Genomic DNA, 19,722 nt, shown 5'->3' on the forward strand with positions numbered 1-19,722 from the left:
CTTGAAGTAACTAGTGGAGTTAAACGTGTTTGATATCTAAACACAGCCCTCGCTCAATTCACTCTTTCCTTCGCTACACCCCGTACGTTGGCTCATCTCTTCTCTTGACTGAGGGTTCCTACTTTCTAAACAAGGCGGATAAGCAAGAAGAACACATACTTTCAGGCAGACCAACAGGCTCTCTCTGCTGCTGACGTGGCCAGATTCTTCTGGTGACTTCGCAAACAATGCTGGGAATGGCGAATGACCCGGAGAGAAACACAGCGTTGTTTAATTTTTATTTTGTAGTGCACCTGTGGCACACTGTACTGCTGTGTTTGATACTGCTGATTGTGACAACATTTCAAATTCGATGCCTGCATTCACTTGAAATATTACAACAAATAAGATGATCTAGGTGCCCTTTAATTTTCCCACGAGTACCCATAATTCAACCCTCCATCTTCTAGCTGCTTCTTTCATTGTTTAGTATGATACAAGACATAATATTGAGGAATCCTCCCTTCATTCACAAGTTTGATGTGTCCTAGAGCATGGTCTCCCGCCTATGGGTAGCCTGGCTTGACTTCCTACACAACAAGCTGCACCAGGTATGCAAAAGCTATTTAAGGTTGAACGTCGGATAATCACAATTATTACGTTATTTGCATCAACAGACACCCATTTTCACAGTGATGTGCGAAAAATGCCTAGTCCATGATGCGGTGCACCCTAACGGAATGTCTAAAATTATTAATACTGGTAGAATCTTTTAATACGTGTTGTGAGAACGCGATATATTGCAGCCTGCATTACAGTATTGCGAAGTAAACATTGTATGTGTGCTATTTCTGTTACACAATGCACATACACAGCAATACACTGGTAAAGGAAACACCTGAGCGTATGGCTGCTGGTTGACTCCACGGTTAGCCGGTGGCTGCAACGAGTTTTGCACGGGCACCATGATTATTATGTGCAGTGCTATTTGAATGAGGCTTCGACTTGTGTCTACACAGAATGAGTGAAACTGCCTTAAAGTTGGTTGTCAAACTATCCAGACATTTGACTGCTTTTTTTGAGAAAGAACATGAGAGTTCAGGTTGAAAAGAAAAGGTGTCAAGCCTACAGAATATAACTGTATGGATAAGCCAGTTACTAATCCCATAGATCCATATGTCTGATCACACGAAGGTAGAAAGGACACCTTGTTATTGATGTAATCTTTTCAGCAGAAAATTATTTAGTCTTATTTGCACTGCAGTGGACAGAAATACTGAAAATATGACTTAAAAATGGCAGGCGTGCAGTTCACAGCGGCTGGTTGGAAACTGTGCGAAAGGTGTAACATGTCAGCTTTTGCTGTCGTGTTGGTTCGTGTAAGTCGTTATTTTGCACTGCGATGCAGTCTTCAATGCAAATAGGTTATTAAGTGACATAAAAATGTGACACAGCAAACAAGTGTATAAACAACGTCGACTAAAAATAAGGATGTAATCATGCAAGTATAATGATGCAGCAATATCACAAATGTACAAAAAGAATGATAATAATATCTTGGGTTATGCAATTCAAAACCATTATACAATTTTCAGAGACGCCGTAGTAGAGGGTTTCAGAAATGCGACCATCTGATGTGATTTAATGTGCACTGACATTGCACAGTACACGAGCCTCAACTATTTCACCTCCTCCGAAGTGCGACCGCCGCTGCCGGGATTGAAGGAGCGACCTTTGAGTGAGCAGCCGAACACCATAAGCACTGTAGCACCGAGGCGGAGCACAAATGTGTAAAGAGGAATGACACCAGTCCTCTTTTATTTGAAGCGTTAGTGAAAAAATATACGCAAATATAGGAATTATTTGGGAAACAAGGCTTATTGCAAAAGTGCCATAAACAATAACCGTCATTTCATATTCAAGTATGCATGGTGAATACTTCAACCGTAAGTAATCCTGTGTGGTAATTGTACAAGTCTTGGCACTTGTACATTAACTTGTTTTCAGTTTTCTGTTCCTCTTTGTTGCATTGCTTCAATATGAAAATGCAGACCGACCTATTACAGTTCTATTCACAAGAGCAGCAATACGGCCAAGTTGCATATTGTGGCTTTTCAGAAATTCAGTTTCAAGGGATATCTTAAATTGAATTTGAATGAATACCTATGATGCTTTATATTTTGCTTGTGTTATCTATCAAAATGTGATTCTGTGGAATAATGCTCATCTTTTTTTATCGCATGATACAGGTGCCCACATGAATGCCACCAGATCCGTGTGACAAGTATCGGCCACAAGCCTTCCTTTCCAAGAAACTCGACACCGTGTACGTTATCCTTCACTGCACAAAAATCTTCATTAAAACCCCGTTATCTTTTCGCGTTCAAAGTAAGACATGGTACTTGTACAAGAAGCAGAATATCGCCAAGGGTTTGGTTGTTTGCAGCCCCAACGGATTCGTGACGTTTGTCTTTGACCTCGCAACTGGCCGTTTGTCAGGCAAAACCTTGACCAATCACTGTAGAATCTTAGATAAATGCACTCCTGGGCGCAGCATCATGGCTGGTAGGGGATTCATCATTGCATATGAATGTAAGACGCGTTCGTTAGGTCTCAATATTCCTCTTTTTATGGGTGGACAGCCGCAGCCCTCAGAAAAAGACGAAGGGGAGACAAGACGAATTGCGAGCGTGCGAATGCACGTCAAGAGATCCATCATGAGGGTCAAAACGTTCAGAATACTGTCGCAGATGTTCCTGAACAGTATGGCTGAACAACTCAAGAAAGTGTCGAAAATCTTACGGTGTTGTCTAGCCTCATTGATTCACCTTTTCTGTACACCACACCCAGCTGAACACCAGAAAAACTGCTTCTTAAGATGGTTAGGTAATTTAGACATTGTAAATAGTTAAGTCAAAACTTGTTTTGGTGGCTGCATTGCGTGCATCTCTGCTCCCTGATCTTCTCGTGAAAGTTTGTACAGGAAAAGCTTGTTGATTTGTCCTTCACAGGAATAAAAAAAATCTAAATATAAATAAACTCTCAATTATCCAAAGTATCGAGAAAAAATCAAGTGTTCGTAACCTCAATACACCTCTATTTTCTTGGCGAGGGAGTAAATCCTGCACTTACTTTGCAAAGAAGCAGCTTAAAAGCAGTAGTTTAATTTCACAGTGACCATCACTTCCAAGAGATACTGTCAGCAATGTTGTTCAGCGACTGTTCGTTGCCTAGGTGATGTCTTGCATTAATGTATCAGTATGTCCTTGCACTGTTGATAGCAGAAATGGTTTGCGTACTGCTATAGTAGCAGGTCAAGGATTTTAGCATACAATAAATAATCAGTGTTACCGCACATGATCCAAAGGTCTCGCTCTGTGCTCATGAGGTTCTTGAACTATGCGAATAGGAGCTAACTGCGTTTACTTTGTTTCTGTCCACCTCTTGTATATTATGCTATAATGCTATCTGCATAAAAAATTGAATACTATCCTATATACTGTTTCATTGTTAAATCCTAAAATTTCTGTTAGGGTAAGTGTCTCAGCATCTTGAAACTTGAACGAAGGATAAAACCATTCTTAGGCACTCAAAGCGAAGACACGTTCGAAGTCCCGCATCGCCAATATACAGCACGGCATGAAAGAGGCCAAACTCGTACGACTGGTGACCACCTTGTCTATAAGCAAAATCTTTTAGGTTGCTTGATTTATGAAACTTACGCTCAGCGACAAGAAAAACGAATCATATTTATCAGGTGCTGATACAAGTGAGCGCTACATTTCCCCATGTCTACGTTGAATGCGAAACTCAATAACCTAGAACTGCACAATATATAGATGAATTCATTGAAGCCCAACGTATATCGCACTACGAATGATTAGGTCAAACTCCTTCTGGACGTCATCTCACGTGCGCACTCAGCATACCTTACGTCTCCCAGTTTGGCCATAAACTCCCAATTCCTTTGGACATTCGAGACACCTTCGTGATTCCCCCCATACCACACAATATGCACCCTGAATATTACTCCGTAAGACGAGTAGACCTCGCCAAGCAACTGGGTTAGCGCTACGCGAAAGCCACGTACGTGGTGTATGTAGACGCCGCGGAACATCCTACGCATTGGGCAGTGGCCCTCGCTGTCGCCACCGGGCCACAGTACATAATTACCGCAACTGACACCATGCGCGCAAACAAACCCAATGAAATGCGAAGAAGCAGCCATCACTCTCGCCTACGCTTCAACCCAACCATCCTGCTTCATCAGCGACTCCAAGACTGCCATCCGCAACTTCACCAAAGCTTTGATCTCCCAACCGGTGCTCCGCATTCTCACAAGTACAGCTCTGTTACGTCACCGCTACGTTGCGATCATCTGGACTCCGGGCCACTCGGGGCTCTCGAGGAACGAACACGCTCATGACGCCACCCGAGCTCTCGTCCACTGGGTGCGTCATTCAACAGAGCACCACCTCTCGCAATCTGACGTGGCTGAGCGAGACATGATGGTCTCCTCGTTTCGCGACTATGCGAGGGAATGAATGATCGCCTTTGGAGAAATCCTGATGTATTACTGCAAAGCCAGACTTAAACACCCACGACTAGACAAGTGCCTTAGTAACAGCAGCCTACTACTTGGCGTCTATTACAGGCACGCCTTTTCCCTGTCTGTCAATGTACAGCCGCATTTACCCCGCTGTTCACACGCCACAATGCAGAGCATTCAGTGCACCTAACGCCGAGCTCGACCGTACTTCATGGGCCTGCCCCGCATCTGGTCATTCAATCAAACAAAGCACGAACCGTACATTCACAATCACCACGGCCTAGCAGTGGGAGGTTTTGCTGCTCAGCACGTACCCGGAGGACCAGCTCTGGGCTATCCGGCTGGCCGAAGACGCCGCCAGGATTCAAGGCCTGGCCGTTGTCAGAGGAAGAGGGTTACAGAGGGGCCTGTGTGCTGGTCCCCCACCCCTTTTGACCGCAGCAGAAACACTTCAATAAAGTTTCTTCTCTCTCTCCCACAATTAGGAATATCGCGTTTTCTACATTTTATAGGTTTTTATTTCAAACAAAATTACTGTAACGTGCTTGTGTCGGTGAAAAAACAAACAATCAAACCAGTACAAAATGAGTTGTTTATTGGGTTGCACTTGTGATGAAAAATGGATTATCCTCAGTGCAGGCAAAAAAACATCTGCGGTACAGAGAGAGTAGTAAGATGCATGCTTTGGGCTGAGAAGTGATAATAGGAGTAGGTCACATGAAAATAAACAATCCTATGTGGCATGGGCTGCTGCAGACGGAAAACTTCAGGTTGCATGAAGTAACAGTTTCTTGCTACCAAGCATGCCACCTTAATCCAGTGCACGAATATGTCCACGTACATTGTAAGGGCCCAAGTATCATCATAGATGGTTCTCGCTATGTCGTTGTATCGGAGTCTCTAATCCAAACGAGTGGCAGTTGGTATTTTTTTTGGCATAGCGGAAGGTTGAAGCAGTGTGTGTCAATCATTTGTTGGGTCTTAACCTGCAGGTGGGCAAGCAGTCTTGCTTCTTTTATTCATTTGTAGATAAATTGAGAGATCACAATAGGGTTTGTAGGTGACATTTGGCCACATTCCATTCGCTGTTGCTTGTGTTGTTACACAATGCATTATTTATGGAGCCATGAATGCCTTTGGCATGTGTACTTAGATTTGGGCACACGTCGAAGAACTCCAGGTGGCCGAAATTTCCAGAAAGCTCCACTATTACGCGTCCCATAATATCGTAGTTTTGGGACGTAAAGCTCCAACAAATAATAATAATATTATTAATGATAGAGAGCTGCTATGTATCAGCTTTGTGTCTATTCTCGGCAAGATACATGGTATATATTAATACCGAAGATAATTTTCTGCAGACGTCAGTAAACTGAGATTTTGCATAGTACATCATACACCAGGAGAATATAAATCATGAAGAAAGGGATGACAAAGAGTAACAGTAAATAATTTTACACCGATTAAGAAGGCTGCCAATTTCCAGTGAATCAAGGCACCATGGTACTGGTCAGCAAAAAACTTGCAGCAGTTTACCACGTCAGTGAAGAATGCCACGTCAAAAAGTACAGGAACTTGCACACACTTTTCTTCCCTGTACACGAAGAGGACACAAGTCTTCAGACCGGTAACCCCCATTTGTGCTTGAACTCTGGTGGAACACATACTGCTGACTTTGAGGCATTCACCACGCAGTTCATTCTTGCAAAGTGTATGAACTCTCATGTGCCTTTTGATTTTCAAAAGGCGTATTGCACAACAACGGCATGTAGCGATTCTGTCTGGGCTCTCCCCAAGGAAAGGACTGCTGCAGCAAAGACCGCACTGCCCCACGCCGATGTCCACGTGCTGTTTATTTTTTGAAGGAAGACCCTCCTTGCGCTCACTTCGCATAAAAGGCCTCGCTTCATGGCATAAGTAGCACGCACTTGCTTACCCATAATAGTGCTTAGCACAGACTGCACATCATGAGGCGCCATCTTTCTTTTGCACGTATTCATCCATGTGTACACTCTATGCGCCGATGATGCAGTTATTGTTCCTTTCCGGTAATAATTACACATGGGGGATACACTCTAAAGCCTTGTGGCCTTCTCCACAGAATTCACGTCATCAACTGTGTACTGCACTGCACTTCCAGCTTTCATTTTATCCATTTGGCACGTTTTGATGAGTGTGAGTGGGTATATTTGAGGAAAGTATTAAGAAATCTTGCTGACAAAAACATCGGCAAAGCTCAGGAAACTGTCTTCAACTGTATTCAAGCTAACGTGGTCTTCGGCAGCTGTGTGCTACTGCGGCTGCGCAAGCCTACGACTGACGTCACCACTTCGACGCATGGCAGGATCACCGTCCTACCAGGGCTAGCCAGGGGGGCGTTTCCGGAGGCCTTATAAAAGAAGACAGCACCATTGAACGGGCAACAGAGCAGATCCGGCAGCCACGCGGGCACGTTCGCTAACGCTGTCCTGTTTTTGCTGCAGGTAGGCATCCTGTATTCATTACCTATGTAGGAACAAAAGCCTTTGACTAGAATGGCTGTTGGTCTCCTCTGGTGCCATCCGCTGTTTTCAGTGCTTCATTGATGTTGGCATTTTGAGGTTGTGCTGTGCATTTACCATGGCTGGAAAGAGCGTCGTGGAGGACACAGACACTGATGCGTTAGTGACCTTCACGAAGGCTTTGGGTGAGAAAGCCCCTAACAGCATAAAGGAGGTGGTGAAAGTGTTACTGGAAATGACCACTAAATTTACTCATGCAATGAATGATCTCAGGTTAGAAATGAAGAAACTTGATTCCTCGAACAATAGCATAAAAGCTGAGCTATCATCAGTAAAGATGTGAATGAACTTTGTTAACACAAGTTTTGAAGATTTTAAGGAGGAACTCAAGTCGCTTCGACAAGAACTTGCAGAAGTGAAGAAAGAAAATGTTGAGATTCTGAAAACAAATAGGAAATTTAGCAGTGAAATACAGGTAATTAGGAAAGAGCTAACAGAACTAAAGTAGTACGGAAGAAGGAACAATGTTGAAGTGGAGGGAGTTCCGCTTGCGGAAAATGAAAACATACTCGACACGATTGAGAAGGTTGCCAAGTGCTTGCACATTGAACACTCCAGAAAAGAAATTGATGCCGCGCATCGTGTTCACACAAAACGTGGCACGCCCCCAAATATTGTCGTCTGATTTGTGTCACGGACTTCGAGAGACAACTTTCTGAGAGCAGCTAAAAAGCACCGCCTTAACACTTCAATGCTTGGTTTTGAAAATAACACGCCGGTGTATGTCAACGAACATTTGTGTGCAGAGAACAAAGTCTTGCTGCGTAAAGCCATACAGGTAAAACGAGAGAAGAACTGGAAGTTTGCATGGGTATTCGATGGAAAGATACTAATGCGTAAAAGTGAGAACTCCTGAGTACTACATGTGTCATGTATTGATGACCTTAATAAAATAATTTAACCTATTTTTATGGCTGAGTCTCACACATCGAACCCGAATGGAAATACAACTCTTTTCCACTGTAATACACGCAGTATAAGAAAAAATCCTAATCTTCTTCTCTCGTCTATCTCGCGGCATGGCAAACAATATGACGTCATAGCAGCTACAGAAAAATGGCTGAGAAAGGCTGGAACAGTTACCATACCTGGCTATAAAGTGATATCTCAGCCACATGTATCTAACTCTCGCGGTGGAGGCGTTGCTTTTTTCGTAAAGAATGGACTCCGCTTATCTTTGCTATCTGAATTCACATGCAACCTCCGTTATATGGAAGCACTTTTTGTAAAGATAGAATGCTCTGTTGTTGTTGGTGTGTTGTATTGGCCGCCAAACGTCGGTACTAGCTGTTTTTTTGATAAACTTGAGGGCATTCTGTCTACCCTGACAAGGAATGGTCGTACCAGGGTTATTATTCTTGGGGATATAAACACTGATGCCTTTAGTGGTAGTTTTAAGGACTACGCTTACCTTATACAATCATATAATTTCCGCAATCTGATCACTGTGCCTACTCGAGAAACAAGTACAACAGAAACGATGTTGGACTATGTCATCACAAATATTCTTAACAACATAACAGCAGGTGTTCTTAATGAGCCTGTCACTGATCACAAGCCAACTTTTGTCACTGTGGATGGAGGGCCTATAATAAATCATCAGAGGAAGGTTACTTCTTATAAAATTGATTACTCAAAGGTTCGTTATTTCTCACGCTCTTTTAGATGGCATGAGGTTTATCGTGATGAGGTAGACCAGGAGTTCGCTAATCTAATAATGTTATTACGGAAGCCATACATACTTCGAAAAAAGTCATCCGTAGTCGCTCATATGAAATCCGAATCTGTTCTTGGATGACTCAAGGTTTATTAGGGGCGCTTAAGGCTAAAGTGTACTGCTTTCATAAGTGGAAACGTGATAAGCACAATGCTCATTTACTACATGAGTATAAAACTGCTCGTAACAAATCAGTAGCCTTGTCACGTAAATGTAAAAAAGAATATTATTCGAAGCTTATTGAGCAAGCCTCCAGTAACTCGCGCAAAACTTGGCAAATAATAAACGAAGAAATCGGGCGTACTCGTGCTGAAAAAACGCTACCCGACAATGTCACTGAGGACACTGTCAACGACTTTAATACTTATTTTACAAATGTTGGTGCTTCGTTAGCCAAAATGCTGCCTATTCCTAACGAAACACTGTATGAACCAACGTCCTTACCAAATAGCTTCGTTATAAACAACATAGACATTAAAGAAATTCTGCTTAATGTGAGTAAACTAGTAATTAGCAAAGCGCCGGTTCTTGACAAGATTCCAGCGGGCGTTATAAAAGAGAACATTGATTTAATTGGAGCAGTATTATGTAACCTATTCAACCACTCATTATATTCCGGTCAATACCCATCAACACTCAAGATAGCCAAAGTCACCCCTGTTTACAAAGAGGGAGATAGGTCCGATCCTTCTTGCTACCGCCCAATCTTTGTACTGAGTGTACTTAACAATATCTTCGAAAAAATTATTTTGAAACGTATGCTTTTTTTTAACAAATATCATGTGTTATGTCCGTAACAACATGGCTTCCGGTCAATGCGCTCTACAAGTACAGCAGTGCTCACACTGAGCCAAGTTTTAAATACTGCCCTCCAAGATAACAAATTCGCCGCAGTGGTCTTACTGGACCTCAGAAAAGCGTTCGACACAGTAGACCATGACATCTTACTTTACAAATTACGTAGATATGGTTTTCGCAACACTATGTCGAATTTTTTTCAGAGGTACCTTCAAGGTCGACAACAGATGGTAGTTATTAGTAACATTACTTCTTCTCTCCAGTCCATTCAAACAGGTGTGCCACAAGGTTCCGTATTAGGTCCGTTACTTTACTTACTATACATAAATGACTTGCCTCTAGTACTAACAACTGCCGAGATGCTTATGTATGCTGACGACACTGCCCTAATTATTACCGGCAAAATTCTATCAGACATAGAAGAACAGATGAATACTGAACTAGCTAAGCTTGCCGATTGGTTTACAGCTAACAGGCTTACCATCAATGCCAGAAAAATATGTTATTCCACTCCCGTACTCCACATGATATCCTACTCCACATGACATGCAACTCTACATCAATAATTGTTCCCTGGAATGTACTGATTCTTTTACTTGCCTAGGTGTTCTTCTAGACAGCTGTTTAAGTTGACAGAGTCAAATAGAAACAGTCAGCTCGAAACTAGCTTCGGGTTGTTACGTCCGTTTGCAAGCACGTGAATATTTTGACACTACAATTGCGCGCACTTTGTATTTTGCTTTAGTTAACTTCCACCTTCTGTACTGTGTAGAGTTCTGGAGTTCAACTTATTACTCTTATCTTGAGCCATACGACGGCTGCGAAAACGTGCTATACGTACGATTACTTTCTCACCTTACTACGAACAAAGCAAACCACTTTTTTCTAGGTTAAAGATCTTACCATTTGATTTTGTGTGGGAACTAAATTTAGCTACATGTAATAACAGTGTCGTCAGGAACAATGAACCATTCCCAATTTTATTACTGTGTATTCCTCGACGCCAAACGAGTAACCAAACTTTTAACAACTTCAATATACCGCCCATAAAAAACGCCTATAGCAAACATCTACTAATATATACCGGAGTGAAAGTTCGGATTGGCATACCACGGTATATAAAGAATACCCAGAACTTTTCCAGATCATTGAAAATACACTACTTTGAAATAATTTTCTCTGCTTGAGTTGACTGATACTTTAGGTTGTAATTTTTTATTATGTATATATTGCCACGTTCCATTTCTAAGGTTTTTGTTATCGTCCCAAAACACCACACGATTCTCCACGCAAACCGCGCCTGCAGTTTTCGAGAAGGTTCCGGACTGTAGTAGATCATTTCATTAAAATCACGCCCACTGTGCGAACGGTACAGATTGTTCTAGAACCTACGCCACCGCCAGCGATGACGCTAGAACATTCGACGACAAGAGTATAAATGCCGACGCGCTTCGCCACTTGTGAGTTGTTGATCGACGGCCGACGCTCCGTTCGCCGCTATCAGTCCGAGACTGCTATCTGTGCGAGACTGCTGCTGTAATTGGACTTTCTGTTTACCGGGCATAGGTTTGCCCAACTAAACAGTCAAATCCCAACACTAAGTCTCCTGTCTTCGGCCACGTCACGACCCCGTGACATCTGGTGGAGGTGCTGCTTCGTTCATGTACCGGACGCCCCCGTCGAGTCGTGAACCCAGCCCACGTCGCAGAGAAGACACCGACGTCACCCAGGAGCAGCGAACAAGCCGCCGACAGCAAGTGCTACCACCGGAGTACGGGCTTCTACAAGACAAGGCGCGGACGACCAAGGTCATGACCGCTACTGCAGCGACAATGACAACCGTAGCGTCTCAGCCCACGATAGTCATGCATCAACCCAGGGAAACACGAATTTTCCATGGGTTATTGTTCGAAGACCAGGAGTCCTGGCTAAAAACATACGACCGTGTGGCCGCCCTCAACCACTGGGACCATGACGAAAAGCTGCGTCGTGTGTTCTTGTATTTGGAAGACACCGCAAGGACCTGGCTCGAAAATTTGGAGTCCAGGCTCCGAACGTGGGATGTTTTCTGCGGCGCTGTCCTGCAAACGTTCGCGAGCGTCGCTCGCAAAGAGAGGGCGGCTGCTTTATTAGAGACCCGGGTTCAGCTACCAATTGAAAATGTTGCCATTTTCACAGAAGAAATGACCCGACTATTCCGTCACGCTGACCCAGACGTGTCTGAGGAAACATGTCTGAGGAGAGTACCGCACCACCGGCAGTACTCTGGCCCAACGCGGGGCCGGTCTCCTAGCCCGTATCCGGGAAACTAAGGGCAGCAACCGGTGGAGGTGCTGTTGCTGTACGAGGAACTACCGAAGATCCTCCGACGACGACGACGCCGCGACGGAGCTTTCCGAACACAACGCCAACCAGGCAAAGCCCTGACGGTGAAAGCTCACTTACCGAAGGTGGCCTGACGACGCAACATGGAAGCAGCGGAACAAGCCGACGCAGTCGTGACCCGATGCCACGCCCTAACTGTAATGCGAGACGGCGATTTAGCGACCTCGACGTTCTTATCGAACGCCACAGTGTGACCGCTCTCGTCGATACTGGAGCCGAATATTCAGTCATCAGTGGGTCGTTCGCCGCGAAGTTAAAGAAAGTAAGGACAGCTTGGAAAGGCCCTGATATCCGCACAGCCGGAGGTCATCTCGTAACGCCTGCAGGAATCTGCACAGCGAGAGTCACCAGAAACGGCCGTATTTATCCTATAGACTTCGTAGTCCTACAGCGTTGCTCGAGAAATGTCATCCTTGGCATGGACTTCTTATGCCTCCATGGTGCTGTCATCAACCTAAAAACAAAGTCGATAACGTTATCCACAGAAGAAGCACTACCACCGCCCACGCCGTCAGGACACCATGCCTTGAATGTGCTGGAAGAACAAGTCAGCATTCCGCCTCGCTCAAGCGTCATTATTTCAGTCCGCACTCCTAAATCACCTGACTTGGATCGCGTCGTTGAAGGCAGTCAGCATCTCTTGGTCACCCGAAATATTTGCGTCGCAAGAGGAATTGCAGAGCTGCGGGGAGGCAAAGCAATGGTTATGCTCACGAATTTCAGCAATGAGTACAAACATGTGAACAAAAGAACAACGGTCGCATACATCGAAGAAATTGTCGAAGCCACCAGTGCTTTTGCCCTCACCGATTCTGCGGAACCTGCTCAGAGGAACCAAGTCCCTCCCATAGCTTTCGACGTCAATCACAGACTTCCGAACGATAAGCAAGAACCGCTCAAGGCCCTGTTCCTGCAATACGAAGATTGCTTTTCGTCGTTATCAAAAATTTGGCAGACCCCAATCACGAAACATCGCATGATAACCGAAGAAAATGCCAGACCACTCCGTCAGAGTCCGTACAGGGTTTCGACGCGACAACTTGAAGCCATGAAGAGACACATTGATGAAATGCTGCGGGATGACATCATCCAGCCGTCCAAGAGTCCATGGGCATCCCCCGTGGTGTTAGTGAAGAAAAATAATGGGACCCTACGTTTCTGCGTCGTCGCCGCCCGAACAAAATCACAACAAAGGACGTGTATCCTCTCCCACGAATAGACGACGCACTTGATCGGCTTCATACCGCCAAGTACGTTTCGTCAATGGCCCTCAAGACTGGCTATTGGCAAATCGAAGTCGACGAAAGAGACCGAGAGAAGACGGCGTTTATAACACCAGACGGCCTCTTCGAGTTTAAGGTGATGCTTTTCGGTCTTTGCTCAGCGCCTGCAACTTTTCAACGCGTTATGGATACAGTACTGGCAGGATTGAAGTTGCAGACCTGCCTTGTGTACTTGGACGACGTCGTCGTGTTTTTCTCGAGTTTCGACGAGCATCTTCAAAGCCTTGAAGCTGTACTTCAAGCCATCAATGCTTCCGGACTCACACTGAAGCCAGAAAAGTGCAGATTTGCGTATGAGGAGCTCTTGTTTCTGGGGACGTTATCAGGAAGTCTGGAGTTCGTCCCGAACCACGGAAAATAGCCGCCATCGCTGACTTCCCGCCACCCGCTGACAAGAAAGCCGTACGCCGATTTCTGGGCCTGTGTGCCTATTATAGGCGGTTCCTAAAAAACTTCGCCCGCATCGCCGATCCTCTCACTAACCTTACCAAGGCCTACGTGGAGTTCAAGTGAGAAACTCCACAGGAACACGCTTTCCAGGAGCTTAAACATCGCCTCCAGACGCCTCCATTACTTGCCCATTTCAACAAATTCGCCGAGACAGAACTACATACTGACGCAAGCAGCGTTGGTCTTGGCGCCGTTCTTGTGCAGAGGGCTGACGGACTTCAAAGGGCTATTAGGTACGCCAGCCAATCGCTATCTAAAGCAGAAGCAAATTATTCCACAACAGAAAAGGAGTGCCTCGCCATCATCTGGTCTACGTCAAAATTTCGCCCCTACCTCTACGGCAGGCCCTTCAAAGTTGTAAGCGACCACCACGCCTTGTGTTGGCTAGCCACCTTGAAGGACCCTTCAGGTCGCCTCGCACGATGGAGCCTAAGACTTCAAGAATATGACATTACTGTCATTTACAAGTCCGGCAAAAAACACTCCGATGCCGACTGTCTCTCTCGTGTGCCTGTCGACCAACCATTACCCGACGACCCGGATGACGACTACGTCTTGGGAACGATAACTACCGACGACTTCGCTGAACGACAGCGGGCCGACCCGGAACTTAAGGCCCTACTAGAATACCTCGAAGGCAGGACCGCCGAAGTCCCGAAGGTATTCAAGCGCGCACTTGCGTCGTTCTTTCTACGAAACGGTCCTCTACAAAAGAAAAACTTTTCACCGCTTCGAGCTAAGTAGCTCCTTGTGGTGCCTTCAGCTCTGCGACCAGAACTCCTGCCGACCCTGCACGACGATCCGACGGCAGGGCACCTTGGTGTTTCTCGCACGCTCGCGAGGCTACAAGAAAGGTACCACTGGCCACGTCTCACCACTGACGTCACTCGTTATGTGAGGACATGCCGGGACTGTCAGCGACGCAAGGCACCGCCGACGAGGCCAGCGGGACTTTTGCAGCCAATTGAACCACCTTGCCGACCTTTCCAGCAGATTGGTATGGACCTACTGGGGCCATTCCCGACGTCGGCTTTCGGAAACAAGTGGATTGTGGTAGCTACCGACTACCTCACCCGCTACGCCGAGACAAAAGCCCGGCCAAAAGGCAGTGCATCCGAGGTAGCTAAGTTCTTCGTCAAAAATATCGTCCTACATCACGGCGCCCCGGAGGTCCTTATCAACGACAGAAGAACGGCATTCACTGCCGACTTAACTCAAGAGATCTTGGCATACAGCCAAACAAACCACCGCCGGACGACAGCGTACCACCCCCAGACCAACGGCCTCACCGAGCGGCTTAACAAGACGATCGCCGACATGCTGTCAATGTACGTCGATGTCGAACACAAGACGTGGGACGTCAATCTTCCGTATGTGACCTTCGCATACAACACGGCGGTGCAGGAGACGACGCAGATATCTCGATACAAATTGGTCTACGGAAGGAGCCCGGCAACGACGCTCGATGCCATGTTACCCAACGTCACCGACGAAGAAAACCTCGATGTGAGCGAGTACCTTCCACGCGCCAAAGAAGCCCGACAACTTGCGCGTCTCCGTATCAAGAATCAACGGACAACCGACAGCCACCGTTAAAACCCTCGACGACGCTTCGTGGAATACCAGCCCGGTGAACGTGTTTGGGTGTGGACGCCGATACGCTGACGTGCACTAAGTGAAAAGTTTCTGCGACGGTACTTGGGACCGTACAGGGTGGTTCGGCGTTTCGGCCCACTTGAATACGAGGTTGTCCCCGATGGCATCACGAACTCTCAACGACGCCGATCGCTACCTAAAGTCGTCCATGTCGTGCGCCTCAAGCGGTTTCATGCGCGTTAACAAACTGAAGCAGTGTTTTTTGTATTATTGTTGTATCATATTTTATTCATTGTACTTTCTTGCATTATTATTGTACCTTCATTTTTAGTTAAAGCATCGGGACGATGCCTTTTTCAGAGGGGGGCAATGCCACGTTCCATTCACCAAGTTTTTGTTATCGTCCCAAAACACCACACGATTCTCAGCGCAAACCGCGCCTGCAGTTTTCGAGAAGGTTCCGGACTGTAGTAGATCATTTCAATAAGATCACGCCCACTGTGCAAACGGTACAGATTGTTCTGGCACCTACGCCACCGCCAGCGATAACGCTAGAACATTTGACGGCAAGAGTATAAATGCCGACGCGCTTCGCCGCTTGTGAGTTGTTGATCGACGGCCGACAGCCACCGTTCGCCGCTATCAGTCTGAGACTGCTATCTGTGCGAGACTGCTGCTGTAATTGGACTTTCCGTTTACCGGGCACAGGTTCGCCCAAATAAACAGTCAAATCCCAACACGAAGTCTCCATTCTTCGGCCACGTCACAACCCCGTGACAATAAATTGCCCTTTATGTGTTTAGTGTTTTCTTTGAAAGATGTTTCAATACCCTTCTTCTGTATATTAAGCCATATAAGAGAACTACTATTGATATTGCAAACACAAGTCTCATTCTTGTGTTCTGTAGGCCACTAATCACCAAATATTTGTGTTTACTACAAGTTGTGTACTTTCCTTTTTTCTATGTTGAATCGAGTTCAAGTGACTGTTGTTAGCAGATAAACATTACTTATTGTATACCAAATGGGAATTGTTTACTTCTGTTTATTTTTAATAAGAACTATTACAGTTCCACTTATGTATACTTTCAATGGGACCCGCACTAGCCTTTGGCTATGAGACCATACAGTTTGTGCTTATTTTGTATACGGTATGAGTGCAATAAAGATCATTCATTCATTCATTCAATTCATCGTTTAGGCATTGCTTTGTCTTCTTCAGCCCAATTTGCTGTTTCTGCGATTCTCACGACTGAAAAGTCGTTTGCCTCAAGAATGCTGGCAAAGCAGTCGACATAAAACGCACATAAGTAGCTAAATAGGTAGATACATAGAAATAAATGCACAAAGTGCCTGCAGTTCGCTTAGAAGTGCTTCACGTTTATTACCACATGACATGCTCACCTACACAGCTGTGCTCCCGAGCATTCCGCGTGCAAATGACCATAGGATTTGGCCTGGTGTGCTTCCTTCACTGGGCAACAACAAAACGAAAGTGGTTGCTCTCTAATAATGCACATTTCGCTCTCGTAGCGCCAGCGATCTGCTTATTGCTGTCATGAACCGCATATTCTGTGTACGTAGAAAATTTACGAGCATGCAGTCACGGCACACATTGGTGGGCGATTGGGTATGTCATTTTTTTTTGTATTTTACAGGCATTTATTATGACCATAAAAACCGTAATACTTAATAGATTATAAATTAGAAACTGTGTAATCAGAAGTTGTGCAAACCAATCTACAGTTTTTCATTAGGATGGTTTGCCCAGTTCTGTTTGTTTGTAAGTCTGGCACAGTGGTGTGTGAAAGTTACAACGCTCAGCTGCTGACCCAAACGTCAATGGTTCAATATCGGTCGTGGCAGTCGCATTTCGATTAAAGCGAAATTCTAGAGGCCCTTGCACTGTGTGACGTCCGGCACGGTAAATAAGACCAGACGGTCAAAATTTCGGGAGACCTCCTTCACTACGGTGTGACTCGGAATCTTATTGTAGTTTTGGTAAATAAAAAGAAAAATATTAATATAATATTATCTTTGCTTCAAGTGATGGGTAATTCAACATGTCTAATTTGGTGGAACACAAGAAAAGTACGATGTACTCTATGTCATAGTAGTAGGCACCATACATTTGTTTGCATATTCGTAGAGTACTTAAGCATATTCTTAAAAATTCTGGACAGAGTTAGCAGGGCACGCTGTATATATGCTGCATGAATTGTATCGCACTGTTTTCAATAAATCAATCTGCAGCATTGACACAAGCTCAATTCTTATGCAATATTCGGACCATAAACCAACAGGCTGGTTGCTGTACAAAAAAGCTCTACAAGCAGTTAGGTCAAAAGAACAACTGTAATGAAATTTAATGAAATACCAAAAATGGGTCCGAGAAAAATTTCTCATTTATATTAGGGCTCCCTATTGCTAATAAGTATTCAAATTTTGTAAATAAAACAGTACTTTCTAAGAAATTGGACAGGTGATGTTTCACTCCACTTGTGAACATTGTAAATAAAACTTTTTGCTGACCCGAATAATCAACCACAATTCTCATCTTTTCTTTTCCATGAAGTTTTGCCTGCAGAGAGCCTCCAAGGTGGGCGTTGGTCTTCACCAACATGAAGAGCCAGCCTAGCCAACATTATCACAGCGCCGTGAAGCAAGGATAGACAAAGCATGTTGTGGCTTTAATAAAGAAATACTGCGCTCTCGAAGTGCAATATTATGCAAACCATTTTGCTGGCAGCTAGCTAACGAGAGCTGTTTCGACTTGCACATAGAGAGTTGTACCTGCACGCAAGCCAGTGTGTTTGACGAGAAGAGTCGTGTGACAACAGAAGCAGGATGAAATTCCAAGAATGACGTTTATCGGCTTGCAACAAATTGAGAATTACGTTTGAACATTTTGGAACAACAGCATTCAGGCTGACCTCTGCCTAATTAAAATTGTACTGACGCGATTTTCAGATATCGCAAAAGGAGCATTCTTTGTTTGCTTGGTACGCAGTGTCATTACTCCCCACCCACTGGAGTCAGCCAACACGTGTTTAATGTGTTCTTTGATATTGAGGTTATCATCTCAGAGGAGCCCCACCGCAATAGACATTACGAGTCAACCAAGTTTTACGGAGTTCGTGTACACTGCCTCCTCTATGTTGCCTAAATTGCAGGGGTTGCTCAACGAAACGCACTCATCGTTTTCTGGGGTTGCTCAACAAAACGCACTCATCGTTTTCTATATGCGCCATAACCAGATAGAAGACCTGCCGCTAATAGCTCGTAAGTATTTGTCTCACCATCACACCCAACCGCCAAGACACATCACAGGCACGTCGTCCCTTCGACACTGATACTTGTTGCAATATTTCCCGATTTTGTAGGCGAAATAAATTGGCCTGTATACGTTGTGTCGAAGTGTTTTTTCTTCTGTTTGTTCTAATACGCATCACAGTGAATTACATCTATGCTTTCAGGTGTCTGCAGGAGCAAAATATTCTGGCAAAAATTACAAACTTTGCCAAACTGAAAATGTTTGGTGTCCTTGATGTATCTTGGCACATTTCTTGTTTCATCAAATTTTTTTTAAAAGATTGCCAATATAGAACAATATCTTTTTAACAATTCTGTAAAAGATTGTTTTTCTAGGCGCAACTGATAGAAGAAACAAATTAAGAAGCGCGTTTTTTTTCAATAAAGCTCATTTTAGAAAAAGAAAAGAAAGGACCATTATGTAACGAAACTTGTTTATCAAAGTTCACTTCCCTATCGGAAAAAAATGAATGGTGGGCGTAGTGTAAACCACTACTCACCATTATAGTGGATCACTGTAGTGGGTGAATGGTGGGAAACGCCCACCATGGCGCATGGTGGGTATGGTGGGTGCTGCAGTGCCGGCAACCCTTGAGCGCGAATCACGTCAGAATCACCGTGACGAGCTGCCACAAAAATAAAAAAGAATTCTGATTGATATGTGGGGTTTAACGTCCCAAAACCACCATATGATTATGAGAGACGCCGTAGTGGAGGGCTCCGGAAATTTCGACCACCTGGGGTTCTTTAACGTGCACCCAAATCTGAGCACACGGGCCTACAACATTTCCGCCTCCATCGGAAATGCAGCCGCCGCAGCCGGGAATCGAACCCGCGACCTAAAAAAGAATTCTATAAAAGCGGTATAAAAACACCCGTTCCGTAAAAAAAACAAGGCGCCACGGAGGATCGAACGTGCAACCAGCGGATTCCCATTCGAAGACACTAACCACGGCGCCATACAAACGTGACGTTAGTTGTTTGTTAAATACTTAGTTGGTGTACAAACTTACGGTTCAACTTGAGTTATGTTTGTCGTGTACACAACATAGACAAGATCTACACCTGCTTCTAAAAATTGCACAGTTATTA

Source organism: Rhipicephalus microplus, chromosome X (assembly GCF_043290135.1).
Source record: "Rhipicephalus microplus isolate Deutch F79 chromosome X, USDA_Rmic, whole genome shotgun sequence".
NCBI lineage: Eukaryota > Metazoa > Arthropoda > Arachnida > Ixodida > Ixodidae > Rhipicephalus > Rhipicephalus microplus.